Raw genomic sequence first — 19,292 nt, forward strand, 5'->3', positions numbered from 1 at the left:
TCCCTCTCCTCTCTCTCTGTCTCTCTCTCCCTCTCCTCTCTCTCTGTTTCTCTCTCCCTCTCCTCTCTCTCTCTCTCTCTGTGTCTCTCTCCCCCTCCCTCTTTCCCTCTCTCTCCTCTCTCCCCCTCTCTGGGAAGGCTGTCATCTCCATTTTGGTGCTAAGGAGGCTGGCACAAAGACTCCAAGTGACTCATCCAAAGATGGCAAAGTGAGTCAACCACAGCCAGACTAAGAACTCAGGGAGAAAATGGGGGAGTTTTCATCAACAAAACACTTAGGCAGGCTCTGTGACCTTCCACAATCATGGAAAAAAACAAAAACCCTGAGGGATCATTCAGGTCACCTGGTCATCAGTGTGACCTTTTGGCCACCCCAAACCCCCTGGCTGGGGCCTGGAGCTGGCACGGAAGAAGCTTCTTCCCCCAAGTGCAGTTTGGAGCAACAATGACAACCAGACCCCCAAGCCCCTTTTTCTCAAGTTTGCCTTTTGCTTGTATTGTTATTTCTTGTTGTTATTGCTGTTATTTTTAATTCAAAAAGTCAAGCTAAAATGAAGCAGGAAAAGCAACAAGGAATGTTTCTGTGATGCTTCTATCAGGAAAGCTGGCAATCTGTGTGCGAGCGGACACGTCATCTTTGAACATAAACTCAACAAAGTTAAGAGCCGTCCGGTCGCTTGACAGGTTATCAAAATGTACACACTTGGAAATTATTTGATTGTTTTTTTTTAAAGCAATCGGGGTTAAGTAACTTGCTCAAGGTTACATGGCCAGTTATTTCTGGGTGTGGTGCTAAGTATCAGAGCCCAGATTCGATCCCAGATCATCCCAACTCTGGGGCCAGTGCTCTTACTCGCTGTGCTACCTGGCTGCCCCTTCATTGTTTTTTTAAAGCTCAAACTTTTCCAAAGGCCTTCAAGCCAAGAAACTCAAACTAATAAATATCCTTCACTTCAGAAAAGTAGGGTGAAATCAAGTAAAAAAAAAGTATCCATCATCTCTAAAACAAGTGGACTTCTGTGTGTGGCTTTTATAAAGTAAACGTCTTTCATCTTGAAAGTATAGAACAAAATCCTTGCCTTCTTTCAAGGCTCTACTTGCGTCACCTCCTCCAGGAAGCCCTCCTGGATGCCCTGAGTTTTAAGTTTTCTCTTCTCTCAGATTTTCCTGCAATACCTTATTTGGATTCCTCCCACGCCTCCATCATACTCTTATCTTGTGTGACATATCTGTATACATAAGATATTCCTATAAGCTCCTCCAAGGAAGCTGCAAATGGGGGAGGAGGAGGAGGAAAGATCCAGTCCACAAAGCCATGTCCCTGCTGGGTGCTCTGAGCGTGGTGTGCTCAGAGCAGAAGTGGGGTGAGACTGCAGGAGGACCTGGCTTCCAAGCTTGCCTCGGGCACTACAAGATCACCAGCAAGGCCATTAATGTCTCAGAGTCTGCTTCCTCATCTGTTAAAGGGAGATAAATTGGGCCAGCACTAGCAACATGAAAGGATTATTGTCAGGAAACCGCAGGGAGCCATAAAGGTGTGCGCAGTTATCCTTATTACAGAGCCAGTTAACATTCTGATTGACATTCAACAGGAAACTGAAACAGCTTCCTAAGTAAAGTCAAGAAGGGCGCACGGACAAAGGAGAAATTCCAACTGGCTCCCCAGGGCTGCCTTGGCAGACTTTAGACGAGCTCTGACCTCTGTTGGGGGCCGCCCAGAGGATCCAAGACATAACATTCTCTCAGAAGGGGGATCAAGCTGCCCACGGTACCACCTCCCACCCCCCATCTTGGGGCGGCTGGGCCTTCACCTGAATAAAAGCTATAATTATAGTCAATCTGGTGTTTGCAAAAGCTTGAGATCTCCGTGAGCATGAAGCTAAGTGTAAGTAGGTCAGTGCAACCGGACCCTGTGCTGAAGAAAACCAAAGGAGCAGTGACAAGGCCAGGAATCTCCCAGGGGCCTTTCAGCCTCAGCTTCTCCATCACAGAAATGTGAGTCAGGTCAGTCCTGAGGGCAGGGGTCAGACTGGAAGAGAAATGGATCCGATTTAACTGGAGCAGCCTGTGAGTCTGACACCTTTGCTTTAGGGCAGCAGATTCATTTCTAAGCCAAGTGGCTTCAGGATTTAGAAATGTGGCCAGGGAACAGGAGCTTCAGGGGAACATCCCTGTATAAGGAAAGAGCCAGGCTTTACTGGCTTCCACCCTCTTCCCTTTAAAGTATCCCTGGCTCTGCAAAAGGCAGACCATGGACTCTGGAAGCCCCAGTGAGAAGGCGCAGCACAAGGCACACCAGCCCAGGTGAGGGGAGAAGCAGAGCAGTGGTGCCCAGGAGGCCCATCCACTGACCAGTCAGGATGTGCACGTGGTCTCAGGGGCCAGCTTAATGGAATGGGCCAAGTGAGTCACACACATTCAGGTACCAGGTAACCCAGCTCAGCCCCAGATAGGACTTCCAAACAGAAGACCTCTTTAAGGAAGAATCTAAATTTACTTCAATTCCTCCAAGTTCAATTAAGTTAAAATTAACACCATTTACCATGTGCCAATCATATGTCAAGTACTTGACAAAATAAATCCAAGTATGGGGGAAGGGAAAGAGCTTTAACAACTGGGAGGCTCAGGAAAAGCCTCGTACAGTAAGAGACTCTAAAGCTGACCTTTGAAGGGATGTAATGGGAATGCAAATTTGGAAGATCTTCCCTGCCCCTAGGCTAAAGTGCACCTGAAGCCTGGGGAGGGAGGCTTGTTTTTCAGTGGATACTTTTTGATTGGCCAGTGGGTCAATAAGGTTGTTACATTCTCTGAGCCAGGAGAAGGCTATATAAGCCCTGAAGTGAGGCTTTGTTTTGGGGGCTCACTTTGAGAAGTGTTCTGTGATTTGATCTGTATTCTGGAAAGCCGTTGTCCAGGGCCCCTCCCCCCTTTGAAAAACCCAGATGTGGAAACCCAGATGTAATCTGTCTACTAGATCTGTTTCTGTCTTGATAATTCTGTCTGTGTACTTTGAAGTTCAGGGTGCCGACCTTTTCCCCTGAACAAGGTAAACGATATATGTCTGACTGATTAAAGTAAGCTTGTTAACCCATTTTGAGTTGCTTTCCTTTAACAAAGCAGATCTAAGAACCTGTATTGCTAGCAGCCACCCTGGGAACACTGGGGTGCTTGCCGCTACAAGGGAGCCCAGGATCTGCAGGGGCAGAGGAAAGGGCATGTGAGACAGCTCACATCAAAGCCCAGGTGACAGCTAAAACACTGGTCTGAGAATAGGAAAGAACCAGGCTGGCTAGAAAGCAGAGTGCAGAAAGGGTAGGGACCTGAAAGTAGACTAGAAAGAGAGGATAAAGTCAGGTGAAGAAAGCTCAAACACCACACAGAAGAGTCTGCCTTTGATCCTAGGGGCAACAAAGCGCGAGGCAAGCTTTCTGAGGAGGGGAGTGTGCTCAAGGAATATCCACTGGGCAATCCTGCGGTGACTGTAGAGCAGAGGCTGGAGACAAAGAGACAAACCAGCTCTTAGAACAGGCCAGGCCTGGGGGAGGGAGATGCCCTCAGCTCTAGCCTCTCCAAATCTCCAGATCAGACACTCTGCAGCTTCTTCACCCAATCCTCATTCACCACAATCCCTAACATTTTCACTCCCCTGGTGGCCTTGGCCTGGACCTGAGGCCACAGGTGAGTCAAAAGGCTACACTTAAGGATCTAGAAGGCCACGTGTGGCCTCAAGGCCGAAGGTTCCCCATCTCTGGTCTGGACGCTCTCCACTTCCCAATGTCCATCCTCACATGAGGTTCACAGAAGTGAACACTCCAATGGTGTCTAGTGAAGGCAGTCAACACCAGGCTCATCTCTTAATGGAGCCTGAGATCAGTTTTCTTGGATGTCTACTCCTACTGAGCTTTCCATTTGCTGAACCCCCCTCCCCCACCGACCTTTCTCAGGTGAATTAGAGCTTGGCCTTCTCTCACTCTGACAGCCTGGCTCTGGGTCACCCTTGGGATCTACATCCCAAACACCGGAGCCGTGACCTTGTTCTGTCTGGGCGATGGGTTCTCCTGTTCTAATGATGGTGTCACCACCACTGCGGCCTCTGCTGCTCTCTAACCACACGCTCACTACCAAGCCTTCCTACATGTAACTGAAAGCCATGTACTGTGCTCCCTGCCACTGGGGACAAGGCAATTAGGAAGCTGCTCCTCACTCTGGTCAACCACCCCCAGCCAAAAAAAAACCAGATTTTAAACTTTCATTCAACAAATATTTGTGTGTCCACTATATGGAAAGAATTATGTTTATTCCTTTTTGGCCAGCTCACACAGAACACTAAAAACGAACCTAAAAATAAAGAAAGGAGACACCATGAGGAACCACTGGAACTTTTACTATCACATTCTGAATTCATCCTTTGGAGAAAAAAATAAAGTTGGATCTTTTTCCTGTGTGGAAGGGGAGGGGAGGAGGGGGGATGGTGAGTGTCAAAAAATCACTCTCTGAATCCAGCAATAAAACACAGGATATATAAAAATAGGGCCTCAAACCACTCAGGAAAATCAACAGCTGCAGTTCCATTTCCTAAGTAAATGATAAATTCCCTACCTCTGGCCCTTGACAAGGGGCAAACAGAGAGCCCAGGCTGACAAGGTATGTCAAAGTTCAGAAGAAAAGCAGTTCAGAGCAAGCACTGTGCATTAACCAGCAACAAGCAGGCAGAGCCCAGCAGGCCTTCTGGGCCAGGGAGCCTCCAGCTTCCATCTGCAAAACAGCCCAACGGCTTGGGACTTGGAGAAGCTCAGCGGTCAGGAATCTCCCAGCACCTCGGAACCCTTAACTGCACTGTTTAAATAGCCACATGCGCTCTTGAACTCGGCTGCTATTTTAAGAACGAGTCTCCATTAAACTGGATTAGAAAACAAACACAGACCCTTATGGTTCATTAAATAGGAAAAGAGTGAACTACCTTGGTTAAACTTTTATGGTTCTGTGTGGTTAAGGAGATGCTATAAGCTCCTGAAAAAGGACTGGCTTTCACTGGATATTTGTCAGTATACACAGTTGTAAGCTTCCTGAGGACAGGTTCATGCTTAATTGTCAAACTGAACTGAGAATACACAGGAAAGCCTAACCAATGTGGACTTCACTAATTAAAAATTGGTTCAAGGTGTTTTTATACTATAAAGAAAAGGTTAGTTAAATAAATGAACTAAATAAATAAGAGGCATTTTGTGGAGTTAAGTGGAAAGAGGTCTTGTGTTCAAATCCTACCTCTTACTACCCATGTGACCCTGGGCAAGTCCCAAGTCCCATGCTCTCCAGGGGTCAAGTTCTTCTTTGGGTCAAATGTACTTAAAAGCAAACAAACCCAATCTCTCTAGAAACATGTTCTCTCTCTCTCTCTCTCTCTCTCTCTCTCTCTCCCCCCACAATCTCAAGAAGGTTATAAAGCAGAGAGAAAGGACAAAAGAAAGAAAAGAGGAGAGGGGAGGGGAGGGGAGGAAAGGAAAGACAGATAAGACTTCTGGAATGGCCCTGCTTCTGAAGGAACCTAGAGAAATTACCCAGCCTAGGCAGCCTACAACCGTAAAGGCCGAGCTATTCCAGCCTACAAAAATATAATCGATTTAATAATATGCTAGTGCGCTAAACACTATACTTAATATTAGGGAAGCATTTCAAGATGGACACAGAGAAAAGGAAAGCAAACCAAATTCCAAGAGCATATTCATCTTTTGATCTTTTACTATTTCTTCATTAAAAGAGGAAAGCAGAAGGGAATATCCCGAGGGACTGAAGACAAGCTTTGACAGAGCAGGGAAAGGGCATAAAGCTGCCTGCTGGTGTCTACCAAGTGCTCGGTAAAGGGCACACCTGGGTCTGGAGGAGCACGCTTGCTCCCTCTGCACACACAGTAAGAGCTTCACACGACAGGGCTCTGAAAGTGGCAAGGGGGCAGCAACTCTAAGAAGGGTTTGGGACAGTTTTGAGTGCAGTCATTCAAGCTGTGATTCAGGCAGCATCTGTCGTAGTTTCCAAGGAAAACCATACCATGCTATTGGGCCAAGACAGGAGAGTTCTGGTTCACAAGTGGAAAGAAGCAACATATGCCCAAGATTAACAGAGCTCTCGGTCATGGTAACTAAGGCAGATTAAGGTCCCAGATACAATGGCCCGTTAGCAAAATGAGTCAACTCCAGAAAAAGATGGCGGAATGCTTCAATCCCTCACAGGACTGGCACACGGGTACATCCTATGCAAAATCTGAAGTGCCTTCAATTTTTTGTTTCTAGTCAGTGATGGGTATGAGCAGAGCTTTCTGTACTTGAAAATAGGGTAGGAGTAGCTGGTCTGTGGTCATGGACCAAAAACATTCCCCACTGAACCATCAATAAAAAAACCCACATCTTTGGCCACAAGAAAACCAGAATTCTGGATTTTCACAAGAATTCTTGGACCCAAAACACCAATCATCGCATTGCCCTGATTCCTATTCTTCTCTTTCCAGTTGTTTCTTCCTCAAATCCAAACTCTCAGATGAATGCAAAACATGTTTCAGAATCAAAAGGTATTTTTATTCATGATGTACTGGGCAGGGTAAAGGATCAATTCACCCACAAATCTGTTTGCCCTCGCCCGGCCTGGAGCCAAGATTTGTGTATTTCCACAGTCTCCACCCTAAGAAAAAGATCATTGATCACAGGCAAAGTAACATAAAGGATAAGGAAGTTTTAAAATAATACATGGGAAATAAATCATAAAAAATCCTTAAGCATCAGTTGTCATTCAGTCATTTTCAGTCATTTCTGACTCTTCATGACCCCATTTAGGATTTTCTTGGCAAAGATACTGGAGTGATTGGCCTTTGCCTTCTCCAGTTCATTCTACAGATGAGGAAATGGTAACACACAGGGTGAAGTGACTGGTCCAGGGTCACACAGCTAGTGTCTGAGGCTGGACTTGAACTCACAAAGATGAGTCTTCCTGACTCTAGGTCCAGTACTTTACCCACTGCACCACCCAGCTGCCCTTATTAAGCACGGATCAGTTGCCAAATCCTGATGTTTCTCCCCTCATGATAGCTTTTTCATCCAACTCCCTCTATCTCAAACAAACCACACAGCTCTGGCCTCCCGAAGCAGACCTGACTGGTCTCCTGGCCTCCAGTCTCTCCTGACTCCAACGGCCCCTCCACACAGCTGCCAAAGCAATTGTCTTCAAGTGCGGATCTGGCCCCATAACAGCCCTTCTTAAAAATGCTAGTGGCTCGTGACCCCATCTAAAATCACATCTAACCTCCTTTATCTGGCACTTAAAGCTCCAGACAAGCTAGCCCCTGCCAGTAATAAGACACGTGCTCCCCCATCGAGCACATGATGGATCAGCTGACCTGGCCTTCTCTTTGTCCTACAATACACCTTCATGCCAGTTGTCTCCCATGCCAGGAATGCTCTGCAACGTGATCAGGAAAACCAGATATACATACACAAAGTAGTCTGAAACCCATGTGTTATCATTAGGACAATTACTTCATAGCCCTCTGCAAACCACCAGACTCCTGGCCTCTGGCCTCTACCTTGAATTCAGAACTTGAGCTCCCACCAGGGGGCTACTAACTGATCAACACTCACCATTTCTAGATTGAACCGGAATTTCCCTGCTAGTTTCCAGGCATCTTCATGTCATGCCCCCACTGCACGGATTTTATTGGAAATTCCCTCAATCAACTAGATATTAAAGAAACATGTATATCTGAAGATCTCAAACTGGAGAGAAAAATTTTACAAGGCTCTTAAGACCCACATTTTTCCTATTTGCCAAGCACCTAATTTAGGGTTCTCTAAAAAAGCCAAGTGAGGTGGTATGGGCTAGAGAATTAGCCTCAGAGCCAGGCAGAGCCAGGTTCAAGGGTTATATCCCCTACCACTGCCACACGCACCTGCTGGAAAGTCATCACCAATGCCTTAGTGCCCCTGGCAGCCCTCTGAGAGAAGGTGCCACCCTCTCACTAAGGAAGGAAGTTTCCTATACTATGAAAATCACAAGTCCAGACCCCAGCCCACAACAGCAAATACTTCTCACAGTCCTTGCCATGGTGCTTTAAGGTTCACAGAGTAACTTCCTCCCAGGCATCACTGCCCCCATTTTAAAGAGGAGGAAATAGGGTCATAAACAGGGAGGTAAAGTGACTTACCCAAAGTCACCCAGATACTACGTTTGAGAGCTCAGCTGGAAACCCAGGTTCTCCTGAGAAACTCATCTAGTGGAAAGAGCTCTGAAAGGAGAGGCAGAGGACCTGGGTTCGAATCCTAGCCCATACTTTTATAAAGTTGGAAAGTCACTTGACTTCCCCACATCTTAATGAATCAGTCAGCGCCTGCCAAGGATGTATTACATACTGTCCTAGGGGCTCAGGGACCAAAACAAAAGGGAGACAGAGCATGCTCCCAGGAGACTTGTTTTCCACTAGAATGTTTCCTCATCTGTAATAGGATGGGGTTGGCCTAGATTTTGAAGACTCATTCCAGTTCTATATTTCCATGAATGTATAATTCTCAAAACCCATGCTGACAAAAAGCTGAAACAAGGCAGATGACCAGCAAATAGGGGATGGCTGACAAAATTATAGCACGTGAATATAACAGATTATTTTTGTTCTGGAAGAACTGACAAAAGGCTGGATTCAGAGAAACCTGCAAAGACCATATGAACCGATGCAGGATGAAGTGAGCAGAACCAAGAAAACCCCATTTATAATGAAGGAAAACAACTTTGAAAGGTTTAAGAACTTGGCATACAGCAATGATTCCAAAAGATTAATTTGTGTTTCTTCACCTCTTGGCAGTGAGGTAACTAGACTAGACTTGCAGAATGAGGCAGACATTTTTGAACAAGACCTGTTCAGATAGCAAGAGTTTTGAGGAGTTAGTGATAACAATAACACTAAGTATGACAATAAAACAGTAAGAAAATGCACAGAGAGAAGTTCAGAAGGGGAAACTGTCAATTCAGTGTTGATAGCTAGTGTTAAATTTCACATATACTTAGCATACTTCTATGCACTTCCCTGCCGTCCCCACGCCACACTGCCTTCACTCCAGTCTTCCTTATTCCCTCCCACCAGAACTTGGGACACTGCCCTCGGGATGCCCGCTTCTGCCAGGGGAGCTTTGCCTCATCTTGCCCAGAACCAGGCCTCCCCATTGCTTCCCAACCAGAAGCTCCGACCCCACCCTTTCTTGATTCCTCTCTTCTGTGTTGTCTGCCCCCATTAGGTGGAGGGCCATTCCTATTTGCCACTCAGCACAGTGCCCAGCGCAGAAGAACCACTGCATGGATGCTTTCTCGAGCTGCTCTGCTTATTAGAGATTCATAGCTTCACAGCAAGCTTCTTCTGCTGTTCTTTGTACATAGAAATGTTCATGTTTGTTGGCGTGTCGAGTTCATTATTTTAAAAAGAAAACTTGTTTAAAAAGCTATACCAGCTGACTGATTCTAAGCTCCAGCAGGTTCCACAATGACAAAGGATTCTAGCTCAGACCCAGTGTATCCCATATGTATCCCATAGACACATTATGTATCCATGTACCCATATCTACGTATCCCATGGATACATCATGACTTCTCAACATTCACCGTCCCTCTGTCATCCCTGCCCCCTTATCCCACTGGTGAGCCCCTCCTGAGGCCTCCATTTTGTGGAGGGGCCCAGACTTGCCTTCATTCCCCTCCTGGCCATATTCCTGATGCCCAGACTTCCAAACAAAGTGGTCTCATCCCAGAACTTCCCTCAGCATTTGGGTCCTCCTTGACTAGAAACATCCAACCATCCCTAGATGGCACTAGGTGGCCCAGGGGATAGAGCACTGGGCCTTGAGTCTGAAAGTCCTGAGTTCAAATCCTACCTCAAAGAGTTGTATGATCCTGGGAAAGTCATTTTATCTTGCCTCAGTTTCCTCATGTGTAAAATGAAGATAATAATAGCACCTACTTCACAGATGCTGGAAGGAGCAAATGAAATTACATTTGTAATGCACCTCGAACAGCACCGACACATAGGAGGCCCCTAATAAATCAGTGCTTATTGACAAAGGACAGAGGTGCTCAGATCTTAAATGTCAGCTTGAAGATCTAATTCTTTCCTCACCTGGGGTGGGGGAGATGTGGGAGTGCCGAGGGAAACTCCTAAAGGAGAATGATGGCCTGATTTCTCCCTGACTATGCTGCACAAAAACCATGTCTAAAGGCATCTAACTGGGGCAGACAGCCTCCCTGACCCCCTGACCACCTGCACCAGGACAGGCCTGACAGTCCCCAGCAACCTTTCCCTCCAGCTCACTTTCAGTCCCTTATCCCTGACTTTTCTACACTGCTCTGGCATGGATCAAAACCTTCACTCCAGATTTCTGGTCTGGGTCTTTTCTCTGGTACTGTCACCATGGCCGAGCTGGGTGTGGGGGGGCACTCCTGGCCCACGGCCTGCAAAGCAAAGCAAACGCACTGCATCTCAGCTGGCTTAGGGACAGCCCAGCCCGCAGCCACCTTTGCCCTGCTTCACCACATGCTGCCGGTCAGTACAATAAACATTTAAGTCCAGGCTGTGCACACTAGATACTAAGGAACAGAAAAGGCCACAATAGCACACCGTCCGTCCCTGCCTTCAAGGAGCTTACAATCCAGAACAGACGAGTGGCTAAGGCATGCACACAAATGATACGACCTACAGAGATGATGTGTGCACGGAGGAGAGCTCAAGTCGAATGACAAGATAAGTGGAAGATCTGGAGAAAACCATCACTTCACCTGCAGGACACAGTGTGAGGGAAGGCAGCGCCTGAGCACTCAGACTGGAGGAAGGAAGGAAGTGGGAAAAGCCTGCCCCCCCCCCAACAAAAATATGCTAACTAAGGCCTAAAGCAGGATACTGGGGCAGAGCGGAAAAGGCTACTGGCCTGGGGTCTGATCACCCAAGAGTCTATTCTACCAGGATTCCATGTGTCACCCTGGCCAAGTCACTTAACTTTTGGGGGGCCACAGTTTTCTCATTTGTAAAATGAGAGGGTTGGAGATTGTCCCTAAAATCCCATCCATATCTAAATCCACCACCAAAGGTCTTATAAAAAGCAGCATTTTGAAATGGTTTGGCCTGAAAGAATTGTATTTTCAGTACAGTTTGTAGTACATGTCTATATGTTAACTTTACAACAAACTTTGAGAAACACATAATAAACTTTTGCCTGTGTTTCTTCATGCCCTGTTAATGATGTTTGAGAATTAAGATTAAGATGTCAAAAAATATATATTTGCTCTTAAAAATTTTTTATTTATTTTGACCCACATTTATATCAAGATTCCCGGATGTGCAGAAAGTATACATATAATAACCAAATGTAAATTAATTAATGGGCCAAATTAAGAATGCTAAATATGCACTTTTAATGTGTAAATTTTTGTATACTGGGTGGTACATATATATTTTGCTTTTGACTGAATTAATGAGGTGCAGTTAATGTGTCTTAACTTTTGGGAAAAAAAATTTGGAACCAACTGGGACACGCATTTTGTTACCATGGACAAGGAAAATAACTATTTAAGACAGCGAAACTGATTGTGAATTTCACACACATTAAGTAACTGATGTACTCTCCCTTTCAAGAAGGCACATAATAATACAAGATACTGCTCTCCTCTTTTTCCTTTTATGAAAAATTGTGTGCAACTATATGATTCTCTAAAGGGCTGTGCACAGGAGAGGAGAGATACCCGCCTACCCCTTAGGATAAGTATCCCAGGCTACATTTACAAGCATTGTTCTCTCCTTTCCCTACCCCACCCCCACTGTCTTAAGTTAATGCGCGTTGTGGACGATAGTGAAATTCTGCATAATGTGAACAGGACAAAGTATTTGAAACTCCTTTTCATGGGCCAGTTCTTATATGAATTTTAGCTTTAAATAGCATTTTCAGTGTTCAGGAGCTTTGTTTACAATTTGAGGGGGGTGGAATAGCTGCAGTGGTGCACAGTATAGGTAGAGCAGGAGAATAACTGTTGAGTTACTGCTTTAAATTTACTGTACTAGTGATAACACATAAATTGACTCTAGGCAAATTTTTTTTTGTTTGCTCACAAAGGAAGAAGTGTCTCACTGGAAAATAAAACATATTAAATTTAAAAAAGCAGCATATTAGTAACTTTGGAGATACCAAAGGGGGACAAAAATAAATTATAATTCTGTAGGGAGAGTCAATTTACAGAGTATTTTTCTCCCAACCACCTTCTACAATACTTCAGATTAGCATTAACACCCCCATTTTACAGGTGAAGACACAACCACAGAGAAGTTAAAGGCCACCCAGCTAAAGGTCAACCATCTAGTAAGTTCTAGAGCTGGAACTAAATCAGAAGCTCTACTCCAACAGGCTTTCTACCACCCCAAACAGCCTCTCAGGAATCTAGCACTATTTTAGAATTTTCTGTCAGGGTTTTCCATAAAGAGACTGCCCAGGGTGAGAAGGCCTGAAGGAGCAGTGATCGGTAGCAAGGGAGGCAGGACCTGTGGATCAATGAATGACCAAGTCATGGATCCTCCCCCCCCACCCCAGTACAAGTTTACTTGGGAGGCTTGTTCTTTCTGTAACTGCAATCCAGAATCAAAGTAGGAGGAAGATTAATTAGGAATGGTTGATCAAGCAAATAAAGAGGCCTAGAAAATAGTGACATAAGGGAGGGCTTGGAAATAGGGTCCCTAGATGGCAGTGGATTCAAGGGTACAATCAGGGTATGAGAGCAGGGCAGGAATTCTTCACAGGAACTTTCTAATGTGACTGAATCTCTGAGGATGCCTTCCAACAATTCATCTTAGTAAAGCCTCCAAGCTCCCAAGAACAGAAAAAAAAATCCAACTATACATTCAGTATACTGTAACCTGAACTCCATCCAACTTAATATCATGATTGGTGATATCACATTTAATAAAAACGGACTACTGTCATTCTATGAATATAAAGACAGAACACACAATGAGAGGAAAAAATAACCAATGATGTTAGACCTCTACCTTCCACTACAAAATGGGAAAAGTAGGTACCTTTGAAAATGCTTCTGTTAGAAACATAAAGTAAGAGGCAGCCCGGTGGCGCAGTGAGTAAAGCACCGGCCCTGGAGTCAGGAGGACCCGAGTTGAGTTCGGTTCCAGCCTCAGACACTTAACACCCACACACCAAAAAAAAAAAACTAGCTGTATAACCTTGGGCAAGTTACTTAAACCCAATTGCCCTTCGAAAGGCAACAAAAAACAAAAAAGAAAGAAACATAGTCTAGATATAAGGAACAAGGAAGCTCAGGGCGCCTTCGAACCAATAGTATGACGCCTTCCCTAGCTATACAAAGGTGTTCACACCAGTATTACTCGCAATAGACGGCACGTGTCAAAAGCTCCCAATATATGAGATCTCAGCGGGGCTGCTAGACTCCAACAGAGCCCAGAGAGAAAGGTCAATTAGGAAAAGGGACTTCTATCTGGCCACCTGGCATCCCCTGGTGTCAGTCAGATTCAGTAGCAACACAGGAAGGCTGCTATTCCAAAATTCTATCATGCAAAGCATCCTACCTCCAGGCAGTGGAAACCTTCACTTGGGACATTTTTAAATCACAGCAACAGCAAGAACCACGAAAATCTGCTAAATCTATGCAACCAAATAAACCCAGGAAAAACCAAAGTCAACAGGGAACTCTAGCAACCAGAGGCAAAAAAAGGGGGGTGGGGTGGGGTAGAGGTGAGGAGGCATAAGGGTCTATCCCCATTGGAGATGAGAAAGAATGCAGGCACAGGCTACTGCTGCAGGGAGCTCTATCAGAATGCTTTCACTAGATCTCAGAGCATGACATGCCCCCCACCCAAGGCGGCCATGGGCGGCCATCAGCTGAAGGAAATGAATATCTATCCACATGGTCTCAACCAGTTTCTCCCAAAGTAACTTGGACTACAGCCTTTGGATGTGAGGAGCCGCTGGGGCCTGAGCCAGCAAATGCTGCTCTTAGATCTCTCCATCCCTGAAGATGACAGGCAGCCCTTCCGAGGCAATGCAAGAGGAAGGAGACCTCCAAGGGGGAACGCCATTTTAGCCCCAAAGAATAAAGCAGCTCATTGGGTAACAGGATGAGGGACCTAGAAACTAAGATCCCAATGAATGAGAGAGAAGCCAGGCTGGCAATATAAATCCTAGGGTCACTAGAGGCTCAGTGGGGACTGGGAACAAGTCACTGAACTTCCCAGAGCTGTGCTGCAAAAGGACATCAGTAATAGCAACCAGGCTTTCAGGACTGAAAAGATTTATAACTAATAAAAATGATTGTAAAGCACTTTGCAAAATTCCAACAGGCTGCTTAATAAATAATGAGAATAGTGTGGGTGTGAGCACAGATGGGAAGAAGTCAGTACCCAGTAGAGTTGCTATCTTCTGTACCTAGTGATAAGCAAGCTTCAATGAAGTCATCTTCTCAGCCCTCTGGGGATAGGCCAAAGATGACTGCATACTATTAAATCCAGCCTCATCACAGTAAACATCAGGGCTGCTAAAGGCACAAAAAGCTGCTTCAGGATTCAGTGGCCAACCCTAGACTTGACCTTTCCCCCTTTTCTGAAAGCTCATTGCCCAGAGAACTCCACTTCCTACTGTCCTGTCAGGGCCTCTAGAAGAAGAATTTTCCCCACAGGCCTTGAGTATGTCAAAGTAGAACCTGTCCAGCAGAAGTCTGTGAAGTATCCAAGATACTCTTTTAAGGTACCAATTTCCAAGGGGGATTTTCCAAAGGCTACATTCTAGTATGTGAATGTCATAGGCCAATGATCTGATACTTGTGAACTGTGCCATATATTTCAAGTAAAAAAAAACCTTAGTGTCTTCATCTGTCATTTATTTTTTCTCCTCTTTTCCTTTTCACTCATTGTCACTGATCAGAAACTCTCAAAGCTAAGGGAACAATAGACAAACACAACCCACAGAACCCGCGTCTGCACACGTCAGCTTGGCGCTTTCCAAGTCCTTTCCTCACAACAACTTCAAGGACGCCATGGTGCATCAAGGTTCCATTACTTACCCAAGATCATTAAGTGCTCAGGATGGCTGAAGCCAAAGCCAGTATATCTGCCTCTCGGAAGCAGACAGACCCAGAGCCAAGGAGAGTCAAGACTGAAAAGGCCGGAGAAATCTCTAAAGCCAAGTGGAGTGGAACTGAAGTTCAGCGACTATTTTTCAAGGCCCTGTTCATCCTTCAAATAAGTTTAAGACAGAGACCCTTGAGGTGAAGAGTTGTCTTACTTTCTGTCTCTGATAATTGTGCAACATGGGCAGAATGTCGCCTAACAAGAGGAAGATATGATAAAATGGACAAAAAGACAGAATCTGATTCAAGAGAACTTTTGCGTCCCATGACCAAAAGACCAAATTGGCACCAAGCCGGGCTGGTATCTGAGCGATCTCTGAAACAAGATCCAAGGCTGAAGAATGGGGTGATGCTGATGTCCACAGAAGCCTAGCATCTTCCCCTACCTGTATTATCAGGAAATAAGTGGAATCAGCCTAGTAAACACTCCTCTATCTTGGCCCCTGAAACAAGTTCCAAGATCACAACATTTATTCTGGACTAATGCAAGCTTTACTACCCAAGAAGATGGCCAGCCACCTGCCACCTACAGGCAAACACTCAATCCTAGATGAAGGCAGCATTTGCAAGGCAAGACAAACCACCATCAAGACCTCAAGCATCACCTTCTTCCCTCCGACTCCGATGGAGACAGCCCAGGACACTGAACCCAAGAGCTCTGGGATTCATAGTGCCCCCTCCAGTCTGGGCCCCACAGCCATTGTGGAGGGGAGCAATCACCATGGGGAAGGTGCCCACCTTCCTAACCACCCAACACTAACTGCTGACCAATTGCCACCGACTAGCAGGTAAGACCCCAAACCCTGGAACTGGCAACATTCCCCCCAGCCCAAAGGACCTGCTTCCAGCCACATCCATCATCCTGAGAAGCAACACAGCTGGAGATGGAGCCTGGCAACTATATGTGAGGTTGCTGAGGACTCAGAACCCAAGGTTCTCACCACCAGAGTTATTGCTGTCAAATGACTCACCACCAGAAATGGATATGGATTTGTCAGTGGAAATAACATTAAAGAAGATGCATTTCCATCTGCTTTGCCGCTACCCCCTAAGGACCATGGGACTGGCAGCTAAAACGTTATACATATGTTGTCTGCTGCATTAAAACGAACTCCTTGCAAGGAGAGACTGCCTTATTTTCTGCTTCCCCAACATTTATCACAGTGGTTTGCACACTGCAAGTACTAAGTAAATAATTTGGCATTCATTCATTCATGGCCCAAGACATCTCTGGCCACATCATTAATCTGTCACCAGACAGCTCCAAGAATACTCCCCCCACAGCTTCCAATTTCTTTAGCAGGTAGAAGACATCCCAGTTTGAATCCCCAGAACCCTTCCTCAGTATTATAGTTATTATTATCATAACTAATAACAATTACTCATAGTTATATGGTGCTTTAATGTTTGGCAAGAAAGTACTTTCCTGGAAAATTGGGAGAGAATTTTTACAACCAGTGTCTCTGATAAAGGCCTCATTTCTAAAATATACAGAGAACTGAGACAAATTTATAAGAATCCAAGTCATTCCCCAATTGATATATGATCAAAGGATATGAACAGGCAGTTTTCATTGGAAGAAATCAAAGATATCTATAATCAAATGAAAAAATGCTCTAAATCACTATTGATTAGAGAAATGCAAATCAGAACAACTCTGAGGTACCACATCTCACCTGTCAGATTGGCTAAGATGACAAAACAGGAAAATGACAAATGCTGGAGAGGTTGTGGAAAAATTGGAACACTAATGGTAGAGTTGTGAACTGACCCAACCATTCTGGAGAACAATCTGGAACTAAGCTCAAAGGGCTAAAAAAAGTGCATACCCTTTGACTCAGCAATACCACTTCTAGGGCTGTATCCCAAAGAGATCATAATAGTGGGAGGAAGATCCATATGTACAAAAATGTTTATAGCAGCTCTTTTTGTGGTGACAAAGAATTGGAAATCAAGGGGATGCCCATCAATTGGGGAATGGCTGAACAAGTTGTGGCATATGAATGTAATGAAATGCTATTGTGTTATAAGAAATGAGGAGCAGACGGACTTCATCATAACCTGGAGAGACTTATCTAAATTGATGGTAAGTGAGAAGAGCAGAACCAGGAGAACTCTGTACACCATTACAGACACATCGTATCTGTGATGACTAATTTTGACAGACTGAGCTCCTCTCAACAATAAAAGGTTAGAAGACAACTCCAAAAGACTCATGATGGAAAAGGCCATCCACGTCCAGAGAAAGAACTACAGAGTCTGATTGCAGACTGAAGCAAACTCCTTGCTCTCCTTTTTTATTTTGTTTTGTTCTTCTTTCTCACTGTTCACTCCATTGATTATAATCCTTCTTTACAACTTGACTAATGCTTAATGTGAAGGTATTTGTAGATCCTAAATTTGATTGTATACCACCATTGGGGCAAGGGGGGGGGGGGAGAGGGAGGGGAAGAAAATTTGAAACAAGGAATTGTGGAACTCAATGTTGTAAACTAAAAGTAAATAAATAAATCATTTTTTAAAGTACTTTCCTTGAAACAACTCTCTGAGTTACAATTATTATTATTATCCTCATTTTACAGATGAGAAAACTGAGGCATTAAAGTAACCCAGTCATCACTACATAGCTAAATGACTGTGTTGGGATTTGAACCCAGGTCTTTTGATTCCAAGTAGGACACTTTGCTACATTGCCTCTAAAATGTTCTACTCCTAGGGATTTCCAGAAATTTCCGAGACTATCATGAGGACAAGAGATGAAAAGGGCAGAGAATGTTTGCTCAGTCTGCCCTGAATCCCCAGTGCCTTGTTAGAAATTACAACGAAGGCCAGGAGCACTCAATGGTCTCAATGCCTCCTGCAGGAGACCACCTGAATGGTCCCTGGGTCCCTGAGCACACTGACATACTACAGGCTGATGCGGCTGACCCCGGAGAAGTGCTGGGGGTGGGGGGTGGGGGAGGGACCATAACATGTCACAACAGGTCATATTCTATTACGCTTCTCTTAAACGGAAAACTCACATATAAACCAGATAAGGCTGGTCTAGTGTTTAGCCCTCAAGGAGGTCTGTATAAATCCAAACTCCTGTACTGCATGGGAAGCCTTAAAGACCAATGTTCAATGATATCTGCTGAAACGACCAGTGCAGTTGGGCAGAGCTGTGGAGAGAGCACCAGGCCTGACATCTGAGCTCAGATCTAACCTCAGACCCTTACTAGCTGTGAGACCCTAAGGAAGTCACTTAAACCTGTTTGCCTCAGTTTCTTCATCTGTCAAATGAGCTGGAGAAGGGAATGGCAAACCCCCCCAGTATCTCTGCCAAGAAAACTCCAAATGGGGTCAGGAACAGCCAGATGCCACTGAAATGACTGAACAAAGCACAAAACTTAATGTGTTTTACTCAGTTTTATTTTCAAGTCTGAATTCTTGCCTAGCACCTACCCTTGCCCACTCTCCCATTCAGAGAGCAAAGGAAAACAGACCCCATTAGCCAACATGGAGAAAGCTTGATTTATTCAAAGCAACCTTGCCCTGATTAAACTGTACCTCCTTCCACACCCTCAGGTTTCCACACCAGCAATACTGAATTTTCCACATTTAAAAAAGAACAGTGCCACACCCTTTTCATGCCGAGTTACCCAAAAACAAGGCAAGTTATAAAACTTGCTGTTCGCCCTATCCTAGCCCTGGGTAATGGCCCGAATAGTATGCCCATTCTCAGGAGTGACTAAGAGCCTGAAATCCCTGGGCTAAGGTGGGGGATGTGTCATGTGCTCAAGGAATCACATGAAGGAAAGGCAGCGTCCCAGCTCAGGCTGCCAGGCCAAGCTTTGCACAGTGCCATCTCCCCGTCTCAGAAGATAACAAGTGGTAGCTGAGCGGCAGCATCCCTTGAAGGGAACCTTCCACAATGAGAGCCCTGGAAAAAGCAAAGCATGGACTGAAGGGTCTGGCATCCATGGTGGCTGAGGCAGCAGGCTTTAACTCACCTGCCAAAGCTTCTGAGAGCCCAATGATACCGTCCAAAGGGTAAAGGCCAGTTCCTCCCTAGGATGGATCCTCACCTTCCTGCTTCACTCAGACCTTATCTCACACTTCTGATTAATTGGCTCAGGGAACCTTAGGATTATG

At 45.2% G+C, this 19,292-nt stretch overlaps 1 protein-coding gene across 3 annotated transcripts in view; it reads right to left on the reverse strand.

Moving 5' to 3' along the window:
* EXOC6B (exocyst complex component 6B) overlaps nt 1–19,292 on the reverse strand; it is a 624,130-nt gene that overhangs the window by 576,371 nt on the left and 28,467 nt on the right. The window contains exon 1 of one of the 3 annotated variants that reach the window (XM_069066565.1): nt 19,151–19,245. The exons of the other annotated variants lie outside the window; for them this stretch is intronic. The gene's annotated coding sequence lies outside the window, so the exon portion shown is untranslated. Of the gene's footprint in view, nt 1–19,150; nt 19,246–19,292 lie in introns of those variants that run through there. 3 annotated transcript variants of the gene reach the window in all.

The sequence above is a fragment of the Petaurus breviceps genome, unplaced genomic scaffold, assembly GCF_028583685.1.
Source record: "Petaurus breviceps papuanus isolate PSGF00001 unplaced genomic scaffold, PetGlider_PUasm1.0 139, whole genome shotgun sequence".
Classification (NCBI taxonomy): Eukaryota; Metazoa; Chordata; class Mammalia; order Diprotodontia; family Petauridae; genus Petaurus; species Petaurus breviceps.